The sequence below is a fragment of the Terrapene carolina genome, unplaced genomic scaffold (assembly GCF_002925995.2).
Source record: "Terrapene carolina triunguis isolate 2854851 unplaced genomic scaffold, T_m_triunguis-2.0 Scaffold85, whole genome shotgun sequence".
Lineage (NCBI taxonomy): Eukaryota > Metazoa > Chordata > Testudines > Emydidae > Terrapene > Terrapene triunguis.
In genome coordinates, this window is record NW_020664436.1 from 59,725,330 (window position 1) to 59,740,010 (window position 14,681).

General features: G+C 39.7%; 1 protein-coding gene across 1 annotated transcript in view; it reads right to left on the minus strand.

Annotated features, from left to right (window-relative positions):
• The window catches only part of PKIB (cAMP-dependent protein kinase inhibitor beta), a 30,045-nt gene extending 21,372 nt beyond the window's left edge, over window positions 1-8,673 (minus strand). Inside the window, exon 1 of the mRNA XM_024192607.2 lies at window positions 8,602-8,673. The gene's annotated coding sequence lies outside the window, so the exon portion shown is untranslated. The remainder of the gene's footprint in view (window positions 1-8,601) is intronic.
• Window positions 8,674-14,681: the final 6,008 nt, after the last annotated feature.

Sequence of the window (14,681 nt, forward strand, 5' to 3'; positions counted from 1 at the left end):
GCATTTCTATACAACTTTAGGTGTGCAGCAGGGATATATTCTTGCCCTGGCACTATTCTGTCGAGCTATCAACTGGATATTAAGACTCACTGCTCCACAGATCAGACTCAAGATTGGCCAAGAAGCGTTCACCGACCAAGATTACACTGACAATGCTGCCTTGCTTGTGGAGAAGAAAGAAAATTTCAGCCCCAACTTCCAAGGTCTCTAAGATGCTGCTCATATTACAGGGTTGAACATCTCGTAGCAGGTCAAGAATCTCAGAATTGGGCCATCAGCTACACCAGTGCAGGTGGGGTTGAGTACCATGGAGAGTGTTGATGAGTTCATCTACCTAGGCTGTAAGCAGGGTTCAAATAGTCTCAGCAAACTGGACATTCTTTGATGAATAGGTCTTGCTGCCTCCTGCATGAAGTCCATGTCTCGCTTAGGGATGCAAAAACATCTTTGCACTGAGACAAAGTTTGGGATCTGTCAAACCTGTGTACTACCTGTATTGCTATTTGACTTTGTGCAAAATGTCATAATTTCACAGAGATCTGGCCTTCCTTCAATGGCTCATTATATTCAAAAGTGGCATGGCATGCTCTTTGGCTGTATCTCCAAGATGGACAAAGACACCCAGAACATTATGTTCTCAAACTCTCCATTGACACTTGAAGAGGTGAACTTTCTGACCCTACCTGGTGCCACTCACAGGGCCACCCCAGAAATTTATGGATTCACAGGATTGAGCCAGATCTAGGAACTTCACTACACAATGCCTGGTGCAACGCCATCAACTGTGATCACATTCACTGGTGCAATGGTCCCTTAGTAGACTATGCATGTTCGATGATGATGCACATGTTGTCATGTCATTTTCTACTCCCTTAAATTGAATATAGTTCTTGTGAGAGATGCTGGAGTTATAGCCCTAAAAGTGAAGTCTTCTATTGGTCAGCAGAACAGGAAGTAGCAATCCAAGTTTCTGCATTATTGTGCCTAAGATCTGTTCTGTGGAGATTGCCTCCAAGGATTAGAAGATATTTCATTCTCCACAGCTACCCAGTCCTTGCCCCCTCTTCATCTTGAGGCTTCCTGCAAGACTCCCAACTGTGATAGTATGTTTTATGAAGTGGATGCTTTCCATTATGAAATGGACTGAGAACATCAACTCATTTCATGTTGGCCACCAAATAGTGATCAGAGGATAATGATTCTTGTTAATTGCCAACCTAAGTAGGTTTGAACTAGTAATCTAGGTGTGAAAGCCTCTATATTGCTCATTACTGAGCCATCAAGCCCTCAGATTAATTTTTATTTTAAAACAAACAAAAAGCATGAACCCTTTGTGGTTTTAATCCCTCAAATTAAGTAGATCAAGCCCAAGTTCATGGCCAGATAAAATTTGACAGTAAAACCTATCAGATTTATGATCCTCATCAGCAGGTTGTTGGGTTTTTTTTATATGTTAGAATAAGAATTCTCCCTGCACCAATTCAATAAATTACATAAGTAATCTAGGAGTGGGTTAATATTTTTAAAAAAATCTAATTATGGGATTGTAATTATATTTTGATCAGTGAAGATATTTACTGCAGTTTAGTTGGTAACACTGATTATATAGTTAAAGTATTAGAAGTATTTAATATATTGGTTTTCTCATGGATATCTGTTAAAAATATAGGGCCAAATTCTGCTCTTGGATATTCTGTTGTAAATCCACTGAAGTCAATGGAGACACTTTGGATTCACATTGGCTCAAATGAGAGCAGAATTTTTTGCATAGTGGTGAAATATTCTCTCATGTAGAAGCTGATCCAAAGCCCACTGAAGTAAACGTCAGAGGGCTTTGGACCGGTTCATCCTTTCTCTTATTCTGGGCCCAATTCTACTTACTGATGTGACAGGTCTCATCCTCAGTCATCTTTACAATCATGTCCTTTTAAGACCCCTTTGCCTGAAGAGAGATAGGGAGGAGAGAATCTTTTCCCTCAGGTGTAATATTTTGTGTCTTGTTAAGCACATTAGATGGACACAGGTGTAACTAGATCTATTATACTGGAGTGCCAACTCTGCTAGAGGGTAAGCAATACTTTTGATTCAAAGTTCTCATCTTCTCATTCTAACTCCAGCATAGGGTGGGCACACTGAAACAGAAACCCCTACACCTGCAGACCAAGAATTATTCACCACAATTATTTGGAGAATAAAATGAACACATTTGAGAAGGGAAGATAATTTGATTCAGAAAGTCACAAGCTGTTCTCAGACAATTTGCGGTGTAACTTCTCAAATACACTGTTCATTATCAATTACTCACCCAGTTCTAAAGGAGAACATGTAAAGGACTGGCAAACTAAACCATTTCAGGTCTTTACAGTCCAAGAACATAAGCATATGGTTGACTTTATTTTTTAGGGCAGCAATCTGCTTACACCCCCTTGTATAAATTAGTTTTTTAAATCTAAAACACTTCTAGATTTTATTGTTTGGCCAGATTTCATGAGAATCAGCTTTATGGGTAAAGTGCTGGCACTTGTTACATTAATGGTTCACAAATTCAAAGGATCAGTGAGTGTGTCTTCATCATCAAGTTATGATCGTTTGTTGTGCATCACTCCAATCTCTTCACCCCCATCTGAATCCCTCCTCTGTCTCCTCCTTCTCCATGGCATCAAGTTCATGCTTCTTGTTCTCACTTTGAATGCCCTACAAAATTCTCTGCATCTCTAATTATCTGTTCTTGTCTCTTGTAGCCCCACCCCTTTTGCTCCATCAATGATATAGGCTTCACTGCCCCATTTCTCTGCTTGTCCCATTAATGTCTACAGAAACCCTGAAAAAGACAATTTATTTTGCTGCTTTAAGAAGATAGGGCATTGGACAGTGATCCTGGCATTTCATTCATGTTGTGGAATGCTAAGTTAATAAAACATTGACTGTCCATAAAGTTGACGAAGACCCTTGCCTTTGCATATAGAACTGCGCTTAAGGAGGACAATTCAGCTGGATCATTTTGGTGCAGTTGGTTCCTGGCAAGAACTCACTGAAACATGAACCAACAGGGGGTCACTGTGCTGGTACATCTGACCTGAAGTGTAGGAGGTCTCCTTTGTGGAACCAGTCCTGATAGAACATGTCCATTTGAAATGTGAGCTCTGTAATAAAGGCAAAATGGGACTAGTGTTGCTGTGCCAATCACTTCAGTACACTGGAGAGTCCCTGTGTGAGCTGATGAAGTTTCTTACTGCTGTGACATTAGAGGCACTGACTCTGACTCTAACATTCATGTAGATGACAAGTAACCAGGAACATATAAGGCTGATTTAGGCCACATTCTTGTTGCAATTTCCATAGGCTACACTTCAGGAACTTCTGTTCTAATTCTTTTTTGGTTTGATTTGTTTTTTTTGTTCTGAAATCAGCTTTCAAACTTTTTTTCCTCAGCCCTGCTCTATAAATCACGTTTACACTTTGGTTATATTTTAACACATTTTATATATCTCAAACCCAGCTGTTGCTGACTATCAAATGAATCCTAATTTATAAATGTTCCATTGTTTTCCTGCATACAGCATGTGTACTCTGCCTAATACAATTGCACTCATTACACACCTTCTAAATCATATTCATTTAATCTCCAGAATCTCCTGCTTCAATCATTTTAATGAAATTAACCATAGAAAAATCGGTCTCATACTAGGGTGACTAACCCATGAAATTTGATTTCAGATTTTATTATTCAAAATAGCCTAATCAGAAATGTGTCTATGCAAAGCCTCGTAATTTGAATTAAACAGTTTCAGCTATCCTTGACTCACAGATCTTTAAATCATATTTTTGGAGAGTTTTAGCTACAGATAGGAGAATATGTGCAAACACTTTCAAACCTTTTGAAACTTTTGATAGATGTCCCCATGAGTACAACTTTAGGCTCTGATCCTATAATTATGCAGTGCTTAGCTTCACGCATGTGGCGTCAATGAGTAAAAGTTTAGCACATGCCTAAGTGTTTGCAGGATCAGTGACTTCAGTGGAACTGAAGCACATGCTTTGCTGAATTGGAGCCTCAGTGCCGGATCCCATGGGCAGCTTTAATTCAAGCTTTTTCCATTCCACATATGGGACTGGATCAGATTTTCATGCGCCATTATTTTGTGTTGAATGGATGCACAGTTATTGGTCCTTGGGAGACTCCAACTCTCACATGGAGGCTCTCCATCAGATTTGCATCATAGCATCTGCCGTGGGCAGTTTACAAGGGATATGGAATCAACATCTTAGTATGACAATCAAGTTCAGGATTTATTTGAGCTGTATCCTTCCCATACTGTTGTATGACTGTGAAACATGGACACTGCGCTGCTCAGACTGTACAAAACTGGAGGCTTTCCACACAAAATTCAACGTTGTATATTGGGCATATAGTGGAATGACTTCATCTGTGATGCACATGTCTATGGTCGCTCGGGTCTACAGACTACTGGGGCCATTGTCCGCAGGCAGCACCTTACGCTTTTCGGACATGTCACAAGGATGCCACAAAACATTCCAGCGAACGCCGTTCTCCGGGTGGCTTGTAACATCTGGGATAAAATTCCACCAACCGAGGGGTGGAGGCAGCCCAAAGGCAGACCCCCTATTACATGGGTTCATCAAGTCTGTTCCGATGTTGGACTCTCAGGCCGTCAAGCCTTTGCGGTTGCAGGTATGGACCAAATTGTCTGGCTGAGTGTTGAAGAGAGAGAGACTCTGGGTATCTGCAGGAGGGATTGATGATTCATTTGCAATATGGAATCATTTACAATTAAAGAAAACCAAAATATCAAGCTAAGCTCAGCGTTTTGGGTGGTCATCTTGATGCGTCCCCAACTTACGCAAGGATGCAGAGATTGCAGCAGTTTGTAGTGACAGGCAGTAGGGATAAAAGATAGTAGTTCCAGTCCCTAAGCAAGCCCACAGCCAAGTAAAACTGTATGTGTATATACAATGGGTTGAGATGAGGGAAGAACACAGCTCTGATGCTTCCTGGCTCCAGTCTAAATGCTGTCATTTAGAAGAGAGCAGCCTGGAAACTCTACTGATGTAACAAAATAAAAAGAAGCACATGGGTCCCTCTGGAAATACCTGATGCCATTTCCTGCTTTTCAGAAGAAAGTTTTTTTTGGTGGAGGGGGGATCAAAAATAAACTTCTTTAATGTTTAACTGTAATTTGTCCAAAGCAATTTTGGTTCTACCCAAACATAAAAAATTATGCAACAAAGCTACCAAAAATAGTAGGCCTCCTGATATAAAATGTGTATGGGCTATCCCTTCCACTGTACATCAGAATACTAGCTGCCTTTGCTTATCCCCCACGTAAAACCTGAACTCTCGAGCCTCCTTCTCTTACACAGCCATATCTCCTGACATCTATATCAAATATCAGTATTTTGGCAACAATGAATTTAATTGCCATGTCTCCCAAGGTTTCTGTTCTTCTTTTCCTTAAATCACTCCACTTCAGAACTTTCCTTTTGTCCGATGGACTTTTTTTTTTACCCCTTTTCTCCATCTAAATTTTCAGCCTCCTCAATCCTCCACTTTTGTCCCATTCCAGTGTTGTTATTGCAGGTGTCGCACTGCTAGACATGGTACCTACTAAAGGCCTCCTCCACATAACTTATTCTATTTAGATTTTACCCATTGTGTAATAAAGGGTAACTGCAATGCCCTATTTGCTCTTCTCTTTCCACTTGTAGATGACATCCTTTATTTCCTAAATCTCTTCTTCCTAAGCCTCCTTAATTTTTATCATATTATCACAGTCTCCTCTTTTCCAAGGGCAACAGACCTAATGGGCCAAATTCACCTGTTATAAATCCAAAGCAGTGGAGTTACACCTAGGATTAATTTGGTTTAATTTAATTATCCTTTCACCATACCATCATTTTAAGAAGGTATGAATCATTTTGATTACTCTCTGCTGCCCACATTCCAGGCCATTACAGATCCTGTCCTAGCCTTCCTATCATAGAGCTTCCATTATAGAATACGTTGATGAAATAGCCAGTCTTCAGTTAAAATCCTTAGTAACAAATGTTTAGGGAATTATTTTAAAGGCTCCCTATGCTTCTTAAGGGAGAGAGAGAAATTATTGTCCAAACAAAAGCCAGCCCTAGCAAACCCTAAATTTAAACAGTATGGCCATCAACTCAGACAAGCAGTCATCCCACTGGCTTGTGGAGGACTACCTCCACACAATCTACACATGTTCAAATTAATGTAGTATGAAATTATTTTAATGCAAATTAGTTCTAATTAATGCAGATGACTTTCAATGAGCCTTTTCCCTTTTGGTAAATGATCCTTTGGAAAAAAGTAACCTAGTATCAAAATACCGGAGTAAGTATTCTAAATGGGGACTGAGAATACTAAGCAGGGTGCAGAGCCGAGCAGTACAAATAGGGCCATTTGAAAGATGAAAGGGGAGAAAGAAAAGGCACTAGTTGAACTTGATTCAAGTCATTTATAAAAAGCCAGGCTCTTTATGCTATTTTTAGCTGGAACACAATCAGGCATAGAACTTTTATTTTGCCTTTTTTTTTTTTTTTTCATTTTTATGTTTAAAGGGGACAAAAAAAAGAACAGAGCAAAAAAGCAATTGGATCTTCTCCCATCTCATTGAAAATTAGATTAATCCTGTCTCTGTCATACAAGGTAATGATACTTGGCAGCCAAATATATTGATCTCTCTGGTTTCTTTTCTTAATTTCTTAAAATTTCTTAAATTTTGTACTCATGATTTTCTATTGGATATTCATGTGCTGTTTGCTATATTCTGGGTTACATCAGTGTTTGCTCTGGCATACAAGACCAGAGGTGTTCTCCCATACATGGTCCAAGGAGCAAGCAAAGAAGGTCCCAGCAAGTGTTTTTACTTAGATTGCCTACAGACTGGTTCTTCAATGTTTTCATTCAATCACTTAATCAGACAAAGGTGCTTTTCCTGGATGATTTACCTTCCAACATCCCAATCAACTAAGTCTTGAGGGTCAAAGAGTTTCAGTCTATGAACTACCAGTGATTTGTAGAACATAGTTTGGGGGGCTTACAAGATTTTCTCAGAAGATACAACATTCAGGATTCATTTCAGCAAAGCATTTAAGCATGTTGTTAAGTCCATCTCTAAACTTTACTGATCTAATGGGATTTAAGCACATGTTTATGGTTATGTGATCAAGTGCTTTGCTGAAGTCAGACCTAAAGTTTTTGCCATACAAGACTCCTGTCCCTAAAGGTCTAACCAAAGAGAGTAGCAATGGGAAATTGCATCTCTACTGCAAGACCCATCGCCTATAGAGTCCCAGAAGGATCAATTCTCTCTCCATTCCTATTCAGCAACTACATTCAGCTGCTAGTTAGACTGATCAGACCACATGGACTTAAGTGCCAGCAATATGCAGACAACACACGGTTCTGCCTATCTTTCACCATGCAAGCCCATCACTACCAAGATGATTCATTGCTTGGATGGGAACAGCTCATGTATGAAAAATAGCTGGTTGAAGCTGCATCTGAACAAGACAGAGATTCTGTTGGTGGTTTGAGCTACTTTGCGCCATGGCTGCACGCTCTGCAGTCTCCTTTGGCTTATGGTACACACCTACAATTGGTCAATTGATTCTGTAGTTTAGGAATGCTCCTGGATTCCTCACTGACCCTGTACTCTCACATAGCAGTATCCATGAATAACACTTTCTACCATCACCAGGTGGCTAGCAGACTCCATCCCACCCTGGTGGACTATGACTTGGCCTCCGTTATGCACATCTTCATCACCTCTCAGCTGGACTACAGGAATGCATTATATCTGTGCATGGAGTCATCAACCCTTAGGAAAACTCCACTATGTACAGAATGTTGCAGCACATCTTTTCAGCAACACTGGCTACCAGGACCAAACCAAGCTTGTCTCTGTTCTCTACACTGGATTCCCATAGAATATCAAGTCAAGTTCAAGGTCTTGGTCCCTATCTTCAAGGTACTCAGTGTCCTGGGCCCAGCATTTCTACAAGATCAACTAAAACATGGGATGAAGACCCTGGTCAACAACACTGCCTTTCAGGCACAATGAAACTTTTTAGCATGTGCAGGAGATAGCATTCTTGGGGGCTGGTCCAAGACTGTGGAATGAAATCCTGCCACCCAAAGAAGTAATGACCATCACAGACTTCACAGCTTCCTGCCCCAAGTACAAGGTGCACGTCTCTGTCTTTACTTTCTAATATAAATGCACAGCAGGGTATATACACAGACACACACGCATGCACAGAAGAAATACCAAAACAAAAACTCTACCTAACACACACAATTCTCCCCTTAGAAAGAGGATGAGAGAAAGAATGAACCATACATGACAGATGTTAGTCATGTAATTTAATGCACTACTGAAAAGCACTCAGATACTGTGGTGACGAAGCCAGTATAGGAATCTATATAGAGTAGACTTAATCAGACTTTTTGTGGTATCTGTGGTATAGAGTTACCAATAAGACTTTATGTTAAATTCAGAACCCTTGAAAACCACAATTAGGATTTTATGACTGTCATGAAGTTTAACCAGTTACAGGTACCTGCATTAATGCATGCTAGCTCAGTAACTCCTGAATTATCAAAGTTCTCTGTCCATCTGCTGTGACTATGACCTATTCCAACTTCTCTATAAGCTGTGAACATTTTCTTTTTTTAGCTCTGCCTGCATAATCTTATTACAACCTGACACCAGGCAATGAAATTCATCTGTCTTATTTCTTATGCACAACTCCACACAAATGGATTTTTCCCCATTGCACTTATTAAATATAGAGTGGGAGGAGGGAGGAGCGATATCCTCAGAGATACATGCATCACCAGCTAATCTTTCTGTAAATTGATACTTCTGCTTTGATATAAATTGGATCCCACACAAAGTGAGCTGAGCATTGAAGGACACATGCTGGAAAAAAGATTTTTCCCGCTCAGAAACATGTACCAAAGGGCCCATATCTGCATTCTTTAGGGGAACGTTCAGAGGGGTTTCAGTGTTTTATTACAGGACTCAGATCTGCTCAAATGGTTCAGGAAAGACAATCAGCTTTTGGTATTCAGTTCTGATTTAGGTAAACACTTGTAGTGATTGCTGAACCTTCATTGATTTAAATATTGATTTAATATTTTATAAGAACCCAAGAGTAGTGGCTGATGCTGTTTTTCCAGCTCAGCTGGAAATTGGAGTTGAATACAGCCCTTCTTTTGGTATTTCTGCACTTCTGCTTTCACCCTTCATTAGTTACTGTGCGTGAGGGAGGAAGGAGATGTGGTTTGGGTGGATTTTCCCTGAAAGTCACTACCTGTTCTTGAAAATTTTCAGAAGATCATAGAAACCAAGTGCAAACATATTTTCCTCTAATTTTCTTGCTACATTTTGGTGGCTCCATTTAAAACAGAGCAATAAAAAGTGTTGACTTCCTTTGTGTCCTGTGTTTTCCTCAATAAACACAAGAGCAGTTCTTAATTCTTACTCGTGTGCATATACAGGGTTTGTCTATATGATGGAGTAATGAGCACTGGGGATGTGATTTCTAAGGCATGCTGTGTTGCACATTAATAGGTCCTTGTAGACCCCTGCTGATGTGCACCAAATATTCCTTATTGCACTTGGGAACGTTTAGTGTGCACCTGCAGGGTCTACATGGACCAATTAATATGCACCATGGGAGTGCGCTTTAGAAATCACATCCCTGGTGTGCATTACCCCACTGTATGATGATCCTTTCAGTCCTGAGGCAAAACTTGAATTGGGCAGTTATAGGTAGGTATGTCATACCCACCCTTCTCATTGGTGCTGGTAAAATTCCCATTGACATCAATAGGGTTAGAATTTCACCTTAGGAATTCAGATGTTATTTTTGCTGATTCAAACCCCAAGTCATTTCCACCTCTCTATATTGTGCCTTAGCTGAACACTTTTTCCCCAGCCCTTTCCCATATATGATAATCTGAGATACAGCTTAGTTAGACTCATTTATATTGCAACAGGGCTGAAGTGCAGTTGGCTGTTTCAGAGATGTGACTGTGTGTAAGTGTGCTAATTTTAAAGACAACTTTCTTGCTAAGATAAAGATGTTAGGATCTGCATTTTGCATTGGGCATTACATACAACTTTATTAAGGTGTGACTACTAGATAAAAAACAATTGCCAAATCTATTGTACTATTTCCCAACCTCCACCCCCAAAAAGTATTGTGTCAGTAAATGGTACGAAAAAAGGACACATTTTAAGAGAATGAAATGATGCAGCTTCCCTGCAGCTTTCAGCATTCTGAATCATTAGTTATTATGGTCTTGAGCCTGCCATTAAAAAGATAAATTTTATTGGTTTTGCTTTATTGGCATAATGCAGAAGATTTCAAAGATGTAACAACCTTTGGCTATAGTTTGTGTGATCTGCTTCATTTATTTTTCGTGTGTAGTTAGAAAGCAGAATGCAGAAAGGCTAGAGACTCATTAAAAACATCTGAAGAAACTCTTATAAATGAATGTGGCTTTTAAATGATATTGTGTAATACAAGACCAGTTTTATTATTAGAAGTAATCAAATGAGAGGAAGTACTGGGTTTTCCAACTCTGGGACAATCCTCACTTTGTGTAAATTGGTATAGCTCCATTGCAGTCAATGAAGCTACACTGATTTACACCAGCTCAGGATCTGGCCCATCTGAACAAAGACTTAACAATCAAAGCTTGGAAGCATGTCTTTATTCTGAAATTCTTTCTGTGCACATGTGCCCTTTAAATATGACATTTCTTGTGTTGATTTTAGCAAGATTATGGTTATTTTAGTTCTGGAGAATGAAACATGAAGAGACTATTGGTTGATTCTCACTTATCTCATTTAAAGTTCAAATGCATATATATATATATATATATATATATATATATATATATATATATATAAAGCATCCTTGCAACTCTCCAGGGTTTCCATTAATGCCAGCTAAAGGAAAGATTTCTTGACCTGTGACTGTAGCTTCTAAAACTGTGACTCAACAACATTTTCACACTTAGCAGTTTGCCATTTGGATTTGTGCCAGACACAGCAACTGGTCTATCAACTTCCTGTTTCTCAATGTGATGTTTTAAATAAAGTTTGCCAATTAAAAATATAGGAACAAATGCTATTCTTTCTTATACTGGTGTAAATCCAGAATAACTATGGACTTAAGTAGAGTTACTCCTCATTATCCTAGTGTAAATCTAAATAGAATCCAGCTCATTATATAGATTACATAAAACAACTATTGGCTCCAAAGTTCCAAATAGAACTGTTCCAGGTTGAAAACAGCCTAATCTGGGGTGTCATTACTTATTCAGACACAGTGCTAAGCATTTGTCATTCTGAAGCCTTTATTTGTTTCCCAAATAAGATTGCTCAGGTTCTGCCTTGTTGACTTCCTCCACGGTAGAAGGACTTTGTTGAGAATAGATGTACATAAAAATACGGCTTCTCTCTGGCCGCTGGCTGCACGGCTGCCCCTGCTCCTCCTGCCCATGCTCGCAGGGCCGCATTCTGAAAGGGGCTTTAGAGATGCAGGCCAGGGCCCCGGGGCCCCCTTAGCCCAGGGCCCTGCAGCCCCTACAGCCCCTGCGTTCCAGGTGGCCCTGCCTGCCAGGGGCTCCCAGAATCGCGGCCATGGGGGCGGCGCCGCGTTGCGCAGAGCCACCTGCACACTTCCTGCACCAAACAGGAGCTGCCCCAGATAAGTGCTCTGCACCTCCTGCCTATCCCAGCCCTGAGCCTCCTCCCACACCCTCACCCTGAGTGCCCTCCCACACCCTAACTCCCTCCCAGACCCCGCACCCCACCCTGAGCGCCCTCCCACACCCTAACTCCTTCCCAGAGCCTGCACCTCAGCCCCAGGGGTAAGCCAGGGGCACCTTCCCACCACAGTACAGTACTGTACAGTATATAATGCCTTTTGTCTGCCCCCAAAAAATGTCCTTGGAACCTAACCCCCAGCATTTACATTAGATCTTATAGGAAAATTGGATTCGTTTAACATTGTTTCACTTAAAGTTGCATTTTTCAGGAACATAACTACAACGTTAAGTGAGGAGTTACTATATACAGATAAATGAATGTCACCAGAGTAACCTTGTTTGGTCACTATAGTAACCTGAAGCATACTATGGTGTTATCCTAGTTTCCTCTGAAGGCCTGTTTAGGCTTGCAGAGGTTTATTGTAACTGATCTGAAGCTATACTAACTCTTTTTTATTGGCCTTTTCTTCTCCTCAATGACACTATGGTTATCTAAAGAGCAACCCACCCACCCCCTTTTTTATTTTTTTGGTAAACACAAAATACCAGCAGAATAAATGGACATGATAAGTGATGTTCTTGGACAACAGCGGGCTATTTGTCAGCCTGGTAGACAATATCCAACCATTAACTTAGAAAATATTCACTCTGGACTTTCAGCCTGTGTCCATAATGTACAAAAATAACCTTATTTTAATATGGCTGTAACCCATTTGTGTTATCACAGCTTTTTTCTTGCTTATGAGGACTGAAAAAAAAAGGCATGTTACAAATATACTAAAGAACTATGTTTTAATCCTGCTAGATACCAGGGTCTGATTCTGATCCATCACTGGTGAAAATCAGAAGTAGCTCCACTTAAATCAATTGAGTGTCATCAACATAAAGGACATCAGAATCAAGCCGCTAGTCTAATATAGGGGTCTTTAATGTGGTGGTAACATGTCCACACTGGCAAAAAAAAAAATGTGATAGTAGCACAAATACATTGAAATGTGGTGAGGCAGATCCTTAGCTGGTGTACATCAGCTCCAGTGAAGTCAGTGGTGCTATGTGCAATTTACACCAGCTGAAGATCTGGGCCATTTATTTTTGGAGTGTAGACAATGGGTGAATTCTTGGCCTTACTGAAGTCAATGTGAATTTTGCCATAGATTTCAGGATTTTACCCTTTAAAGAACAATAAGGTTCTTTCTCACTCATAGTTTCCTGAAAAAAAGTGTTTTTCATGATACTTAGGGCCAGCAGTAATGTCAGTCTATCAGTGGAAACCCGATAGAAAAAAAGAACCAAAAGGTCTACAAAGATTTACTAAAAGATTACAAAGATTTACTAAAGGTTTCAGGCTTAAAGATGACTTGGAGATGGGGAAAAGGGTTTATGTCCTTTTTTTGCTGCTTTACGTTAGGGCCATCAATTAATTGCAGTTAACTCATGCGATTAACTCAAAAAAATTGTAGCCAGCATTGCAAGGTATTTATGTGCCAGATATGGTAAACATTTGTATTCCCCTTCATGCTTTGGCCACCATTCCAGAGGACATGCTTCCATGCTGATGACACTCATTAAAAATGGGTTAATTAAATTTGTGACTGAACTCCTTGAGGGAGAATTGTATGTCTCCTGTTCTGTTTTACCCACATTCTTCCATATATTTCATGCTATACCAAGTTGAATGATGACCCAGCACGTTGTTTGTTTTAAGAACACTTTCACTGCAGATTTGACAAAACGCAAAGAAGGTATCAATGTGAGATTTCTAAAGATAGTACAGCACTCGACTCAAGGTTTAAGAATCTGAAGTGCATTTCAAAATCTGAGAGAGATGAGGTGTGGAGCACGCTTTCAGAAGAAAGAGCAACTCTCCAATGCAGAAACTACAGAACCTGAACCATCAAAAAAGAAAACCAACCTTCTGCTGGTGGCATCTGAGTCAGATAATGAAAATGAACATGCGTCGGTCTGCTCTGCTTTGAATTGTTATTGAACAGAACCGTCATCAGCATGGATGCCTGTCCCCTGGAATGGTGGTTGAAGCATGAAGGGACATATGAATCTTTAGCAGATCTGGCACATAAATATCTTGCAACACCAGCTACAATAATGCCATGAGAATGCCTGTTCTCACTTTCAGATGACATTGTAAACAAGAAGTGGGAAGCATTATCTCCTGCAAATGTAAACAAACTTGTTTGTCTGAGCAATTGGCTGAACAAGAAGCAGGACTGAGTGGACTTGAAGGCTCTGAAATTTTACATTGTTTTATTTTTGAATGCAGTTTTTTTGGTACATAATTCTACATTTGTAAGTCCAACTTTCATGATATAGAGATTGCACTACAGTACTTGTATGAACTGAAAAATACTATTTTTTTGTTTTTTTACAGTGAAAATACTTGTAATCAAAAATAAATATAAAGTGAGCACTGTACACTTTGTATTCTGTGTTGAAATTGAAATCAATATATTTGAAAATTTAGTAAACTTACAAAAATATTTAAATAAATGGTATTCTATTATTAACAGTGCGATTAATTGTGATTAATTGTTTTAATCGTGCGATTAATCACGATTTTTTTAAAATCACTTGACAGCCTTTCTTTATGTACAAAGAAGATCTGAAAGTTACGGGGTTTAAAATTTCCTGATGCTTGTTTTTTAATTGTAAGTTCAGGTCCTGTTTAGCCTGGAAGACTACAATGAAATGAGAACTAGTGAAATGGCATCACAGAAAGCATGAGAATGTAAGCTGAGCAACTGAGAGGGGAAGGGACTTTCAGTCAAACTGTTTTAAAGTCTTGGTTTTAGGTTTGTTTTTGTTAGCACTGGGATGTTTAGGTGTTGCTGTAATACAA